Source organism: Triticum dicoccoides, chromosome 6A (assembly GCF_002162155.2).
Source record: "Triticum dicoccoides isolate Atlit2015 ecotype Zavitan chromosome 6A, WEW_v2.0, whole genome shotgun sequence".
Classification (NCBI taxonomy): Eukaryota; Viridiplantae; Streptophyta; class Magnoliopsida; order Poales; family Poaceae; genus Triticum; species Triticum dicoccoides.
This window is the reverse complement of record NC_041390.1, coordinates 250,440,387-250,455,588: the sequence shown is the minus strand read 5'-3', so window position 1 is coordinate 250,455,588 and position 15,202 is coordinate 250,440,387.

Sequence of the window (15,202 nt, the reverse complement as noted above, 5' to 3'; positions counted from 1 at the left end):
CCTGAGCGTGCCCACCATCACGAAGAAGAACCACGCCGTCACGCTCCTAGTGACGGCGGATGGTAGTAACAAGGGGGGGGGGAGAAGGTGCTCCGGGCCAGCTCCGCCAAGCCGGAAACCCTGGGTGGCGCCTTCTATCCTTTCTTCTTACACGGCGTCTTTGCGGGGTTGGTCCCCACCTTATCCGGCTTCTTCTACGCCGTCCTTCGCCATTACAATCTCCACACCCTTCATCTTCATCCCAACTATGTCCTTCTTCTGTCGATCTTTGCCTTCTACTGTGAGGCGTTCGTGGGGGTGATGCCATTTGTGGCACTGCTCCTCCATTTCTTCTACCTCCGGATGAAGGAAGGCCCGTGCTCAGGATGTTCCAACTTTGTGGCGGCCAATGCCAGCAAAGCGATCTCACGAGTCAGGAAGAAGGTAGAAGATTTCAGGAACAAGTGGGTCCTCATGGGTTCCTCACGTTCTTGCCCTCGGCTGGCGCTGCCGACCGGGATGCCAGTGCCTCACGAGGGATGGGATCATGAGAAGCTTAATGACCCCCGGGTGGAGCAGTTGATGGAGAGGATGGTGGCTGACCTGAGGCATAACGACCTAAAGGCGGAGACTCTGACGGGGGCTATGATCGTCAGGAAATTCTGGACGCAGCGCCTGGCTCCGCACTAGGCACACTCGCACCCCTTATGGGAGCTCTCGGGCGAGGGTGGTGTACTCTGCTTGCGGCCGGACGATCTGCCCGAGGAGGAGTTGAACTAGGTCATGCGCCTCCAGGTCGGGAAGGACCAGGGCTGCCTGCCAGACACACATCTGCCGCTGTACCATCGCCCTGATGGGGCGAAGATCTCCATTGCTATACCGGTCTTCCATGAGTGTGGGATCATGCCCCGGCGCTCATCGGTCCTCCGGGCTCCCTGATGGTGGCGGCTTCCAGCGGGTCCGACGAGGAGGGGGTCGGACTCGAAGGAGACTGTGGAAGGCACAAGGGAGGTCTGCCCCCACGCCAACCGGGCCCCCTCCTCGTTCTTTCTGACGATGAAGGCGACGTTGGCGAGCACCCTGCTCGGGAGACCGTGCACCAAGCCGGGGTTACCACAAGATCCAGGGGTACCCCTCCGAAGAATCCAGTGCCGGGGGTCCCGAAGAAGAGCCGGTCGGCGTTGATTTTTTGAGGTGGCGCCTCCGACTTGCCGCCGGCCGGCGCTGACGCAGGCCCGGGCGCCATGGCTTTGTCTGCACCTGGGGCTCGTGAGCTCGTGACCCAGCCTGCGAAGACCAAGGGCATGGTGCTTTTGAAGAGGACGAGAGACTAACCCTCCGTGGATCAGTAAGTGCTCTGCCCTGATCTTCCTCCTTTGCTCTTGTTGTAGTATCTTGATGCCCCCCTTTGGAATGGCTAGGCCTGCGCCGGTGGTGAAGAAGAAGGAGACGGCTATGGTCCTCACAACTCAGCAGCCCGCCATGGCCACACCTCCTCCCGCATAGACGGGCAGTGGTGACCCTCATGCTCCTGCGGCAGGGTTGTCCTCGTGAGACCTAGGGGGTAGCCTCAGGAGGAGGTGGTCTCCGTAGCCAGGTCGGCTCTGGAGGTGCTTGCCCTCAGCTCGCCTGCTGAGGTCCCAAAGGCCTCGGAGCCCCTGGCCCCCGCTACCTTTGCTAACTTGCCGATCCTGAAATCGGCGCCACCTTCTGTTTCGCCTGTTACTCTAGAGGAGGCTTTCTCTATGCTGACCCAACTTTGTGATGATCTTCAAGGCGCAGATCATCGCCTGGCGTCTGGTCGCCTGGAGCTGATCTTGGGGTGGCTGCAATCTGATGCGTCCGTCAGGGCAGCATGGAGCCACGCCTTCGCGGCCTCTAGAAAAGGTAAGCAGGTTGCCAGCCTGGCCGCGGCCTCCCGCGAATGGCATTGGAGGATGCTAAGGCTGCCAAGGAGCATTGTCGGGTGGTAGAGGCCGAGCTTGAGACCCTGCGCAACGAGTGTTCCATCGAGGCTCGTCAGCATGAGGCGCGGGAGGAGAAGCTGAAGGCTTGAGAAGACACGGTTGCTGGCTGTGACACTGAGCTAGAGCAATCAGCGCAGGAGCAGGCCGCAAAGCGCGATCGCCTGGAGGAGCTGAAGAGGGAGGTGGAGGAGGAGAAGGTCCGGCTGGAGGCCAAGGCAAAAATCCATGCCAGTGATCATGCCGCCTTCAATTCCCTTTAGGAGAGGTCTCGCAAGGCGCTGCGCGATCTCTACGGGAGGGGGTTGAAGAAGCCGCTGGTGTCTACTGAGGAAGGCCCCGCCGAGCTGCTCCCCCATCTTGTCAAGGTGCTTGAGGGTGTTGCTGACGGAGTCAGCCCCATGGTGGAGGGGAAAGCCCACGCGCTCTCCGCTTCAGCTATGATGCACGTCTTCAACCACCTCCATCTTTGTGACCCCAGCACCGACTTCGGAGCCCTACTGGAGCCTGTGGACAAGGTACACAGTGCCGCCGCCGCCGAGGCCGTGAAGGACCAAGTGGACGCTCCACTGTGGAAGTTCCTCGCCATCGACCCTGCGCCCTCGATTGACGGGACCGCTGAACCTACAGCCACAACTGACGATGCAGGTGATGGTGATGTTGTTGATGACGGAGCACTCCTCGCAGGCAGAGGTAGCGCCCAAGGCTGAAGCGGGGGTTCAGAGGGAGTGCTACCCTCCATTTTCATTTCTGGCAACATGCACCGTGCCTTGTGGAGGTGGTAAAACTTTATGTGTCCGTGCTTTTAAGAGACGGCGTTTTATGTAATAATTTTCTAGGATTTTGCGATTTCCTTCCTACTTGCTTGATGTTCTACGTCGGCAGGGCCCGACCCCACACATACCTCAGCCGCCATTGGGTCGTCGGGATCACCAGGACGTGTCCAAGGGGTGAGGTGCTACGTGACCAGTTAGGCTCCTGAGTCGCGTTGCTCAAGAGTCCCCCTTGACGCACAAACGGCCCGCGGGAAGGATATGCGAGAGTAGGCCTCAACTTTCTACGTCGGCAGGGCTCGACCCCGCGCGTACCTCAGCGGCCGTTGGGTTGTCCAGATCACAAGGACGAGACCAAGGGCTGAGGGGCTACATGGCCAGTTAGGCTCCTGAGTCACGATGCTCAGGAGTCCCACTTGACGTACAGATAGACCTCCATACCATTTCTTGTCGAGGTCCCGCTCAGGAGGGGCGCGCGACGACCAGGTCTGAGGGACCTGGCACTTGCAGGGTGGTGTACGCTAGGCGTGACCTGAGTGTAGCCCCCGTGCCCAGCCCCTTCGCACTACTCTCCCGAGGGAAAATTGTTGCTACGAGGGTAGACACTGAGTCTGGGGTCTCCCTGAGGTTGATGCGGACATGGGGCTGCCCTTAGTTCTTTATCACCACCGCGGAGCATGGCACTTCCGCACTTGCACGGGCATAGCCGCTCCTCGATCATGTCGACTACCAGCACGGAGCATGGTGCTTCCACTGTCGCGTGGGTGAGGGCTCCCTCTGACTGGAGCCCCCGGGGCATGTAGGCCCCTGCCCTGACACGTGGCTTGCACGGCAGGGCTAGACGAGGTGTGTCTGGGCACTTGTGAGCCAGCGCGGGACTCACGAGGCCCTACCTCAAGGCGGGTTGCGCCTGAAATTGGTTCATGATAGTTGTGATGGCCCTGCGAGATGGTTAGGTAACCTGCACCAAATGAATCTACTGAGGTGATCACATGAGAAGGCCAGAAACCAACTGTCAGATTACGGGTTCCGGCAAACCCTTGTGAGGTTCAAACTCTGGGGTGCGCATGAAGTACTCTCCCCCTAGCTTTCTTGCTCAACGATTCCATGGCCTAGCTCGACGAACCCAAAGAACACGAGACACAGAGGTTTATACTGGTTCGAGCCACCTTGTGGTGTAATACCCTACTCAAGTGTGGTGGTGGATTTCCTTGAAGGCTAAGGATGAACTAATATAGTGGATGAACAGCCTCAGGAGGAGAGGTGTTCTTGAGCTCGGTGGGCTGATGGATGTGAGGATGGAATGGGTCCAATCCTCGATCCGAACATTTCTACGATGGTGGCTAGGACCTATTTATAGAGGCCTTGGTCCTCTTCCCAAATGTTCGGCTGGAAGGGATCCCACAACGGCCATGTTTGAAGCGAGACAACTAGTACAAGCTATCCTAACAAAAGGTGGTCTTCGCCTGCCAAAGGCTCTGGTGGTGATGCTGTTGTGGGCTCCGTGATGACCTCCGCCCTGCCGACCTGGCGGTCTTGGTCTTGTTTCACTGATATGGAAATCTTTGCGTGATGCCTCCGGACCCCAAGCCTACGCTTGCCGCCTTAGCACCAAAGAGGAAACTGGTACACTATGCCCGCTGGTGCCCGCCTGGCCTTGGTCATCATGGCTCACGTCATGTGAACCTCACAAGGTGCTCCCTGCATAGATATCTATGCTCCTCAGCAGCCAGCCTAGAGAGGCTTCCCCTAGGGAGGTCTTGGTGTCATCTGCCTCGCGAGGGTCTTAAGTTGTTGCTGCTGAAGTTGGGCCATACCAGGCCATTAGTGGAGCCACGCTCTAGGCCGTAGGCAGGCCAGTTTGGGCACCCCAGGTCCTAGAACACCGGCAGTAGCCCCCGGGTCCAAGGCGCGCTCGAGCTCGGATCCGAGGCAAAGCCAAAGGGCAAGTGCGGAGCACCGTCAGGCCCAACCGACTACCGCCTTGGTGGACACATGGCTATTGATGAGACGTGGGTGCGTCCGCTTCCCCATGCTGCCTCGACAACCGTTTGATTTGACAAGTCCCTGTTGCATGTAGAAGAAAACCATCATTACCTGTGATCGTGGAGGCCGGCGGTTGGGGGCGGAGCCCCCATCACTCATCTCCTTCTTCTCGCTACCCACTTCTTCTTCTTCCTCCTTGCTTTGCCGTCTTGCTGTGACACCCATGGCGCCGATTAGGAGGTTCTCCGCTGCTGAGATAGGAAAAACCTCCCGCGAGGAGCAAGCGCCACTCCCGCCGAAGAAGAGGTTTTGCTGCTCTCGTGACATTGTCGTGAGGCAGGAGGTGACGAGACCTTGGTACGAGTGGCCTCCTCTAGGCTACCCGCTGCCCTTGTACGCCCAAGCGCAAGGCTCCGGAGGAGGAGGAGGCGTCTCGCGTTGCTTGCGTCATGGTCGTGGTGGCATGAACCACCCACCCACGAGCTCATGCTGAGGCCTCCTCCCGTGGGTTCGTGATGTGCCCGGCAATTCCACCGCACATGTGGGTCAGATTCCCGCATTTCTTTGCCGAAGAGATGCCGCCGAGGGGGCTGCTCGAGCTGTGGTTGACGCACGCCGAATGCAGCACCTCGGCAACGGGAGCAGAGGTCGAGTTCGTCTCCGCGGGCAAGATCTTCATGACTCGTGGATGGGGCAAAGTCGCCCGCGTATGATACACAGCGGGGGCCTCGCCATCGAGTACGACGGCGCCTCCACACTGTTCTTCAAGGTCTTCAACGAGGAAGGCCGCTGCCTGGAGTGCTGTCATGGAGGGACCACCAAGATGGCGCGGCAGTGGGCATCGTGCCCGCCCCCGGACCTGCTGGCAGTTCCTCCAACAGCAGCGATGACTCATGGGAGTCAAGTGACTCTCCTGAGCTTGAAGAGACTCCAGAGATGAGCGACGATAGCTACGTGCCCCCGAGCTCCCGTCGTGCTCAGAGCGCAGCGATGGCATCCGCTCGTCGTCGTCGATGATCTGGATGGGGTTAGTGCCGGCCCCATGAAGCCCACTATGGACGATGGAGTCGGAGGCGACGTCCGTAGCTAGGGCTTCCAGAAGCTTCCTTCTTTTGTTCCCTACGAGGAATCGAGATGAACCCTATGGGGGTGTAAAGAATTTGTAGTGTTTTTGCGCGAATATTATTCCCATTATGATGTTTGCGACTGCGCGCCTTGCTTCGGCATTGTTCCCCCGTTTCTTCCTCATGGCACCTTAGTGCTCTACGCCAACAGGTCCCAGTCCCTAAGCAGGCTTTAGCCGTCGCTGGTATGCCATGTCACAATGCCGTGGTCAAGGCCAGGAGGTGAGCGGCCTGAGGTCTGGTAACAGCTTACTGATGCACGTTCAGGGAGTCCTGGACTAAGGGGTCCTTGGGTGTCCGACCTGTTGGACATGGGCCGGACTATTCTCTCACCCATGTCTGGATGGGACTCTTCTTGGCGTGGATGGCAATCTTGGCGTTCGGATATGAAGATTCCTTTCTCTGTAACCGACTTTGTACAACCCTAGTCCCCTCTGGTGTCTATATGAACTGGACGGTTTAGTCCGTAGGGGTGATACGTCTCCAACGTATCTATAATTTTTGATTGCTCCACGCTATATTACCTACTGTTTTGGACTATATTTGGCTTTATTTTCCACTTTTATATTATTTTTGGGACAAACCTATTAACCGGAGGCCCAGCCCAGAATTGTTGTTTTTTTTGCCTATTTCAGTGTTTTGGAGAAACAGAATATCAAACGGATTCCAAACGGAATGAAACCTTCGGGAACGTGATTTTCTCATCAGATAAGACCCAGGAGACTTGGACCCTCCGTCAAGAAAGCCACGAGGCGGTCACGAGGGTGGAGGGTGCGCCCCCTGCCTCGTGGTCCCCTCGAAGCTCCACCGACGTACTTCTTCCTCCTAGATATACCTACGTACCCCCAAACAATTATGGACGGAGCCAAAAACCTAATTCCACTACCGCAACTTTCTGTATCCACGATATCCCATCTTGGGGCCTGTTCCGGAGCTCCGCCGGAGGGGGCATCAATCACAGAGGGCTTCTACGTCATCATCCAAGCCCGTCCGATGAAGTGTGAGTAGTTTACTTCAGACCTACGGGTCCATAGTTAGTAGCTAGATGGCTTCTTCCCTCTTTTTCGATCTCAATACAATGTTCTCCCCCTCTCTCGTGGAGATCTATTCGATGTAATCTTATTTTTGCGGTGTGTTTATTGAGACCAATGAATTGTGGGTTTATGATCCAGTCTATCTATGAATAATATTTGAATCTTCTCTGAATTTTTTTATGTATGATTGGTTATCTTTGCAAGTCGCTTTGAATTATCAGCTTGGTTTGGCCTACTAGATTGGTTGTTCTTGCCATTGGAGAAGTGCTTAGCTTTGGGTTCGATCTTGCGGTGTCCATTCCCACTGACAGAAGGGGAAGCAAGGCACATATTGTATTGTTGCCATCGAGGATAACAATATGGGGTTTTTATCATATTGCATGAAACTATCCCTCTACATCATGTCATCTTGCTTAAGGCGTTACTCTGTTTTTAACTTAATACTCTAGATGCATGCTGGATAGCGGTCGATGAGTGGAGTAATAGTAGTAGACGCAGGCAGGAGTCGGTCTACTTGTCTCGGACGTGATGCCTATATACATGATCATACCTAGATATTCTCATAACTATGCTCAATTCTGTCAATTGCTCAACAGTAATTTGTTCACCCACCGTAGAATACTTATGCTCTTGAGAGAAGTCACTAGTGAAACCTATGGCCCCCGGGTCTCTTTCTCATCATATCAATCTCCATCACTTTATTATTGCTTTGCTTTTTTACTTTGCCTTTTACTTTTCACTTTGAATCTCTATACCAAAAATACCAAAAATATTATTTATCATCTCTATCAGATCTCACTTTTGTAAGTGGCCGTGAAGGGATTGACAACCCCTAAGCGCGTTGGTTGTGTTGAGCTATTGTTTTTGTGTAGGTACGAGGGACTCGCGCGTAGCCTCCTACTGGATTGATACCTTGGTTCTCAAAAACTGAGGGAAATACTTACACTACTTTGCTGCATCATCCTCTCCTCTTCGGGGAAATCCAACGCAGTGCTCAAGAGGTAGCAACATGAATTTCTGGCGCTGTTACCGGGGAGTCTGCGCAAAAGTCAACATACCAAGTACCCATCACAATCCCTATCTCCTGCATTACATTATTTGCCATTTGCCTCTCGTTTGCCTCTCCCCCAATTCACCCTTGCCGTTTTATTCGCCCTCTCTCTCTATCCTCCCTCTCTTTTCTCTATTTGCCTCCGTTGCCCGTTTGCCTTTTGTTTGCTCGCTTGTCGTCATGGCTAGTCTCATATCTTCTCCATTGTCTCCTGAGAATGAAGTTCTAAATTTTAAACAAAGGGAGGGAGAAAATCTAAAAGATGCTTGGTATAGAATTTGCAATGCTCAAAATAGATCTACCAGGAAGCAATCTACTTCAGTTCTTCTCTGTAATTTTTATGTAGGTGCTAGTCCCTTGTATAGATATATCCTTGATACCATTACCGGAGGGAATTTCTTGGGTAGCCATACTTTTGATTCTTATAATGCTATGTTAGATTTATTTGGCTCACCACCTCTTTTGGTTAATGGAACTATGTTATCTTTGGAGCATGTTATGCAAAGACTCGAAATTATTGGAAATAAAGTTGCTACCATTGAATTAATTGAAAATCTAGATAAAAAGATCCACAATCAAATTAGGAATGACTTTGAAAAATATTAAGGAAAAGGAACCCATAGTTAATGAGAAAATAAATCTAGATTCCACTAGAATCGATAAACTTTAGGGTATCATTACGAACTTGGGAACCGCTTTTTCTTCCGTAAAGAATACTCAAAGTCCTCCTACTAAAATTGCCAAGCTTATGTATGTTCCTAAAAATAAGGGTGAATCATCTAGTAAGGAAACTGCGGATCTTAAATCTATAAGTATTCATCCCAATCTTTTTGCTATCATTAAGGAACCAATTGCTACAAATTAATTTTTCGATCTTGTGCCTAAGAGTTTGATAATCACTAGAAAGAAAGAAATTCCTAAGGGAGATAGATGCCTCATTGAATAATTTCCTACCAAAGATGGCAATACCTAGATCTATTCTTGCTTGTTATGCCTAGCTAGGGGCATTGAACGATAGCGCTTGTTGGGAGGCAACCCAATTTTATTTGTATTCCTTACTTTTTGCTCCTGTTTAGTAATAAATAAATTATTTAGACTCTGTTTTGGTTGTGTTTTTTGTGTTTAATTAGTGTGTGTGCCAAGTAGAACCGTTGGGAAGACTTGGGGAAAGTCTTGTCGAACTTGGTGTAAAAACAGAAACTTTAGCACTCACGAGAACTGCTATCATTTTTATTTGGGAGTGCTATTTAGTTAATTATTTTTGAAGATGATTAATAGATAAATTCCTCACGTCCATCAATTATTTTAGAATTTTTGGGCTTCCAGATCTTGTGCTAGCTACAGATTACTACAGACTGTTCTGTTTTTGGCAGATTCTATTTTTCGTGTGTTGTTTGCTTATTTTGATGAATCTATGGCTAGTCAAATAGTTTATAAACCATAGAGAAGATGGAATACAGTAGGTCTAACACCAATATAAATAAGGAATGAGTTCATTACAGTACCTTGAAGTGGTCTTTTGTTTTCATTCGCTAACGGAGCTCAGGAGATTTTCTACTTTAAGTTTTGTGTTGTGAAGTTTTCAAGTTTTGGGTAAAGATTTGATGGATTATGGAACAAGGAGTGGCAAGAGCCTAAGCTTGGGGATGCCCATGGCACCCCCAAGATAATCTAAGGACACCTAAAAGCCAAAGCTTGGGGATACCCCGGAAGGCATCCCCTCTTTCGTCTACTTCTATCGGTAACTTTACTTGGATCTATATTTTTATTCACCGCATGATATGTGTTTTGCTTGGAGCGTCTTTTATGATTTGAGTTTTTGCTTGTTAGTCTACCACAATCATCCTTGTTGTACACACCTTTTGAGACAGCCATACATAATTTAGAATTTGATAGAATACTCTATGTGCTTCACTTATATCTTTTAAGCTCTATAGTTTTACTCTAGTGCTTCACTTATATCTTTTGAGTTTTATAGTTTTGCTCTAGTGCTTCACTTATATCTTTTAGAGCATGGTGGTGGATTTGTTTTATAGAAACTATTGATATCTCATGCTTCACTTAGATTATTTTGAGAGTATTAAGAGCATGGTAGTTTGCTAAATAATAATATGCTTGGTATTCAAGATTTGTATAACTTTCTTTTGAGTGCGTTGAATACTAAGAAAAAAATGATGCTTGATAATTGTTTTGAGATATGAGGATGGTGATATTAGAGTCATGCTAGTTGAGTAGTTGTGAATTTGAGAAATGCTTGTGTTAAAGTTTGTGATTCCCGTAGCATGCACGCATGGTGAACCGTTATGTGATGAAGTGGGAGCATGATTTGTTTATTGATTGTCTTCCTTATGAGTGGCGGTCGGGGACGAGCAATGGTCTTTTCCTACCAATCTATCCCCCTAGGAGCATGCGCGTAATACTTTGCTTTGATAACCTCCAGATTTTTGCAATAAGTATATGAGTTCTTTATGACTAATGTTGAGTCCATGGATTATACGCACTTTCCTTCCTTCCACCATTGCTAGCCTCTCTAATACCGTGCACTTTTCGCCGGTATCATACACCCACCAAATACCTTCCTCAAAACAGCCACCATACCTACCTATCATGGCATTTCCATAGCCATTCCAAGATATATTGCCATGCAACTTTCCACCGTTCCGTTCATTATGACACGCTCCATCATTTTCATATTGCTAGCATGATCATATAGTTGACATCATATTTGTGGCAAAGCCACCGTTCATAATTCTTTCATACGTGTCACTCTTGATTCATTGCATATATCGGTACACCGCCGGAGGCATTCATATAGAGTCATATTTTGTTCTAAGTATTGAGTTGTAATTGTTGAGTTGTAAGAAAAATAAAAAGTGTGATGATCATCATTCTTAGAGCATTGTCCCAAGTGAGGAAAGGATGATGGAGATTATGATTCCCCCACAAGTCGGGATGAGACTCCGGACAAAAAAAAGGCCATAAAAAAAGAGAAGGCCCAAACAAAAAAAATGAGAGAAAAAGAGAGAAGGAACAATGTTACTATCCTTTTACCACACTTGTGCTTCAAACTAGCACCATGATCTTCATAATTGGGAGTTTCTCATTTTGTCACTTTCATATACTAGTGGGAATTTTTCATTATATAACTTGGCTTGTATATTCCAATGATGGGCTTCCTCAAAATGCCCTAGGTCTTCGTGAGAAAGCGAGTTGGATGCACATCCACTTAGTTTCTTTTGTTGAGCTATCTTATACTTATAGCTCTAGTGCATCCGTTGCATGGAAATCCCTACTCACTCACATTGATATCTATTGATGGGCATCTCCATGGCTCGTTGATACGCCTAGTTGATGTGAGACTATCTTCCCCTCTTTTTGTCTTCTCCAACCACCATTCTATTCCACATATAGTGCTATATCCATGACTCACGCTCATGTACTCCGTGAAAATCGAAAAAGTTTTGAAAATGTCAAAAGTATGAAACAATTGCTTGGCTTGTCATCGGGGTTGTGCATGATTTTATGTCAACATGAACTTTTGTCTTGAATCTTTTGAATCTGAATATTCATACCACAATTATGAAATTTACATTGAAATTATGCCAAGTAGCACTTCGCATCAAAAATTCTGTTTTTATCATTTACCTACTCGAGGACGAGCAGGAATTAAGCTCGGGGATGCTTGATACGTCTCCAACGTATCTATAATTTATGATTGCTCCAAGCTATATTACCTACTATTTTGGACTATATTAGGCTTTATTTTCCACTTTTATATTATTTTTTAAACTAACTTATTACCGGAGGCCCAGCCCAGAACTGTTGTTTTTTGCCTATTTCAGTGTTTCGGAGAAACATAATATCAAACGGAGTCCAAACGGAATGAAACCTTCGGGAACGCGATTTTCTCATCAGATAAGACCCAGGAGACTTGGACCCTCCGTCAAGAAAGCCACGAGGCGGTCACGAGGGTGGAGGCCCCCCCCTAGGGTGCGCCCCCTACCTCATGGGCCCCTCGAAGCTCCACTGACATACTTCTTCCTCCTACATATACCTACGTACCCCAAAACGATCAGGGACGTTGCCAAAAACCTAATTCCACCGCCACAACTTTCTGTATCCACGAGATCCCATCTTGGAGCCTGTTCCGGAGCTCCGTCGGAGGGGGCATCGATCACGGAGGGCTTCTACATCATCATCCAAGCCCCTCCGATGAAGTGTGAGTAGTTTACTTCAGACCAATAGGTCCATAGTTAGTAGGTAGATGGCTTCTTCTCTCTTTTTGGATCTCAATACAATGTTCTCCCCCTCTCTCATGGAGATCTATTCGATGTAATCTTCTTTTTGCGGCGTGTTTGTCAAGACCGATGAATTGTGGGTTTATGATCCAGTCTATCTATGAATAATATTTGAATCTTCTCTGAATTCTTTTATGTATGATTGTTTGCCTTTGCAAGTCTCTTCGAATTATCAGTTTGGTATGGCCTACTAGATTGGTTGTTCTTTCCATGGGAGAAGTGCTTAGCTTTGGGTTCGATCTTGCGGTGTCCTTTCCCAGTTACAGAAGGGGCAGCAAGACATGTATTGTATTGTTGCCATCGAGGATAACTGTCGGCGTTCTGGGAACGGGGGTCCCCAGACTTGCCTGCCTGCGGCCTGCGGCGTGGTTCAAAGGGGGCCCGGCACGGCCCATCTTCATCAACACAAGACTCAAGACCCTCGCGAGGGGCCAAGCCTCGCAGGGCGGACGACGTGGAGCTTCCTTAGGCGCGGCCTCGTCAGGCTGGCTCACAAGGAGGCGGAGAAATCAAGGCGGGATACCTCGCGAGGTGCCCATGATGATAGCCATGACGACTCAGGGCGCCAGGCGGGTGCCAGCCCGCGCAGCGTCCTCCTTTCCTCTTTGGTGCAAAGGGAGCAAGCGCAGCCACGGTGTACCGAGGCATCAGGCAATGGTTGCCATTTCGGTGCAACGAGACCAAGACCAGGAGGACTACGAGATGGAAGTCATCGTGGAGCCCAAGATGGCGTCATCACCAGAGCTTTGTGCAGGCGAAGACTACTTTTGTTAGGATAGCTGATACTTGCTGTCCCCCTTCAAATTAGCCCGCCATTGTTGGCTCCCTTCCCGCTCAATATTTGGGAAGAGGACCAGGGCCTCTATAAATAGGACCAGCCGCCCACAGAGCAACGGGGTTGGAAAAAAGGAAGGGGAGGCTCGATAGAGAAGTTGGAAGCATAGAGAGAGAGAGAGAGAAAGGTGGCTGAACTCCTCCCAGCAGTTCATTGCCCCAGCCAAGAGCAGACCCTCACGAGGCTGTTCTTCCTTGTATTGTTCATCATCATCAGCCCCAAGAGGCAATCCACCCACCACACACTGGAGTAGGGTATTACACCACAACGGTGGCCCGAACCAGTATAAACCTTGTGCCTCTTGTGCAGTTCTTTTAGTAGTCTAGATCCTTGCGAGAAGGAGAGGTAGAAGACGTAATCTTCACGCGCACCCCAGAGTTCGAACCTTAAGGGTCTGCCGGAAACCGAAATCCGACATTTGGCGCAACAGGTAGGGGTGCGCCGGAGTTCGTCTTCCACCGCACCGTTCTCCTCCGACCGTCGCGTCCATGTCCGACGCTCCTCGGGCCCGCGCCGAGCGCCGGGCCGCCATCGCTTCCCACGTCGCCCAGACGGCGCCCGTCGGCGGACGTCCTCATCGTTCCCCGTCACCTGCCATCGACGCCGCCACCGGCCCGGCGGGGGGCGAGCAGCAAGCGTCATCTCAGCATCCGTCCGTGCAGCAAGACGGCCGCACCGCTACTCCATCGCTCACACCAGCTGGTTCTTCGTCCCGCGCGCTCCGCGCACCCTTGGAGGCTCGAGCTGCGCTCATCGTGGCAAACGAGCTCCTGCGCTACCGTCCCGTCGACGACGTCTATGAAGAGTGGCTCGACCGCGTCGCCGAGCTCGTCTGCGCCGTGGGGGGGTTCTCCCGCGCCGTCCGTTCTGCTGCGCAGCACCCCGCCCCGCGCGGGCAACGAAGCTTTGGGGGCGTACCAGCCACCTCCTCTCCAAGAAGACGCCATGGCTCCAAGGCGCGTGGCCCCTGGGCGGAACCCGCTCCGTCAGGTGCCAGCGCAGCAAGAACGGAGCTGCCAAGAAGTCCCTCGCCCGCAAGGAGCTGCCCGGGCGCTCCCTGCTCTGGCACGCCGCGACCCTGCTCTGGCTCCGGCACGCCAAGACCCCGCGCTGCTCCTAGCTGCAGCGCGTGGGGACCCTCAAGACCGAGCTCTCCACTAGCCGAAGCCTTTTATGGCCACCGCAGGCTGCCGTGCTAACACCACCGAGCTGCGTAGCGTCGCGTGGCCCGGCAAGTTCAAGCCAGACCTGCCTCCTCGTTACGACGGCACGACTGACCCTGCAGAGTTCCTCTAGCTCTATGAGCTGGGCATCGAAGCTGCCAGCGGGGACGAGAAGGTCATGGCGAACTAGTTCCCCATGGCGCTCAAGGAAGGAGCTCGCACTTGGCTCCTGAATCTGGCTCCAGGCACGATCTCTTCCTGGGACCAGATGCGCACCCGCTTCATCGCCAACTTCCAAGGTACTCACGACCGGCCACCCGCCGTGAGCGACATGCGCCGCATCAAGCAACAACCCGGAGAGACCCTGCAAAAGTACATCCAGCGCTTCAATAGCGCACGCCTCAAGATCCCCAAGGTGTCCGAGGAGGCCATCATCTTGGCCTTCTCCGATGGTGTGCGCGACGTCAAGATGAAGGAGGAGCTGGCGATGCACGAAGACCTATGCACCTCCCTGGAGCTGTTCAACTTGGCGACCAAGTGCGCCAGGGCTGAGGAGGGACGCCTCTCCCTCCTCGAGCTGCCTGCCACAGACCCAGAAGAGAAGAAGCCCAAGGCCAAGGACGTGAAGTGCAAGGGGGCTGCCGTGCTCGCGGCAGAACCAGACACCAAGCGGGGCAAAGATCTGCCCGAGTCCTCTAGGGGCGGCTGGTACTGTGTGTACCACGACCTCCACACCCACAACACCAACGAATGCTAAGAACTCCGCGCCGTGCGAGAAGGAAGGATCGGCCGTCGTCCCGAATGCGCCGATCGGGGCTACGGCCGAGGAGGAGGAAGAAACGCGGGACGCTAGGAAGACCGCGGCCCGCGCCAACGGTGGCGCGATCAACCTCGCGAGGATCGTTGGCGAGACCTACCTCGCGAGGGGGACTGGAGGGATCAGCCTTGTGAGGATCACCCACAGGGCAACGCAGGCCTCCCTCCACTGCCGCCTC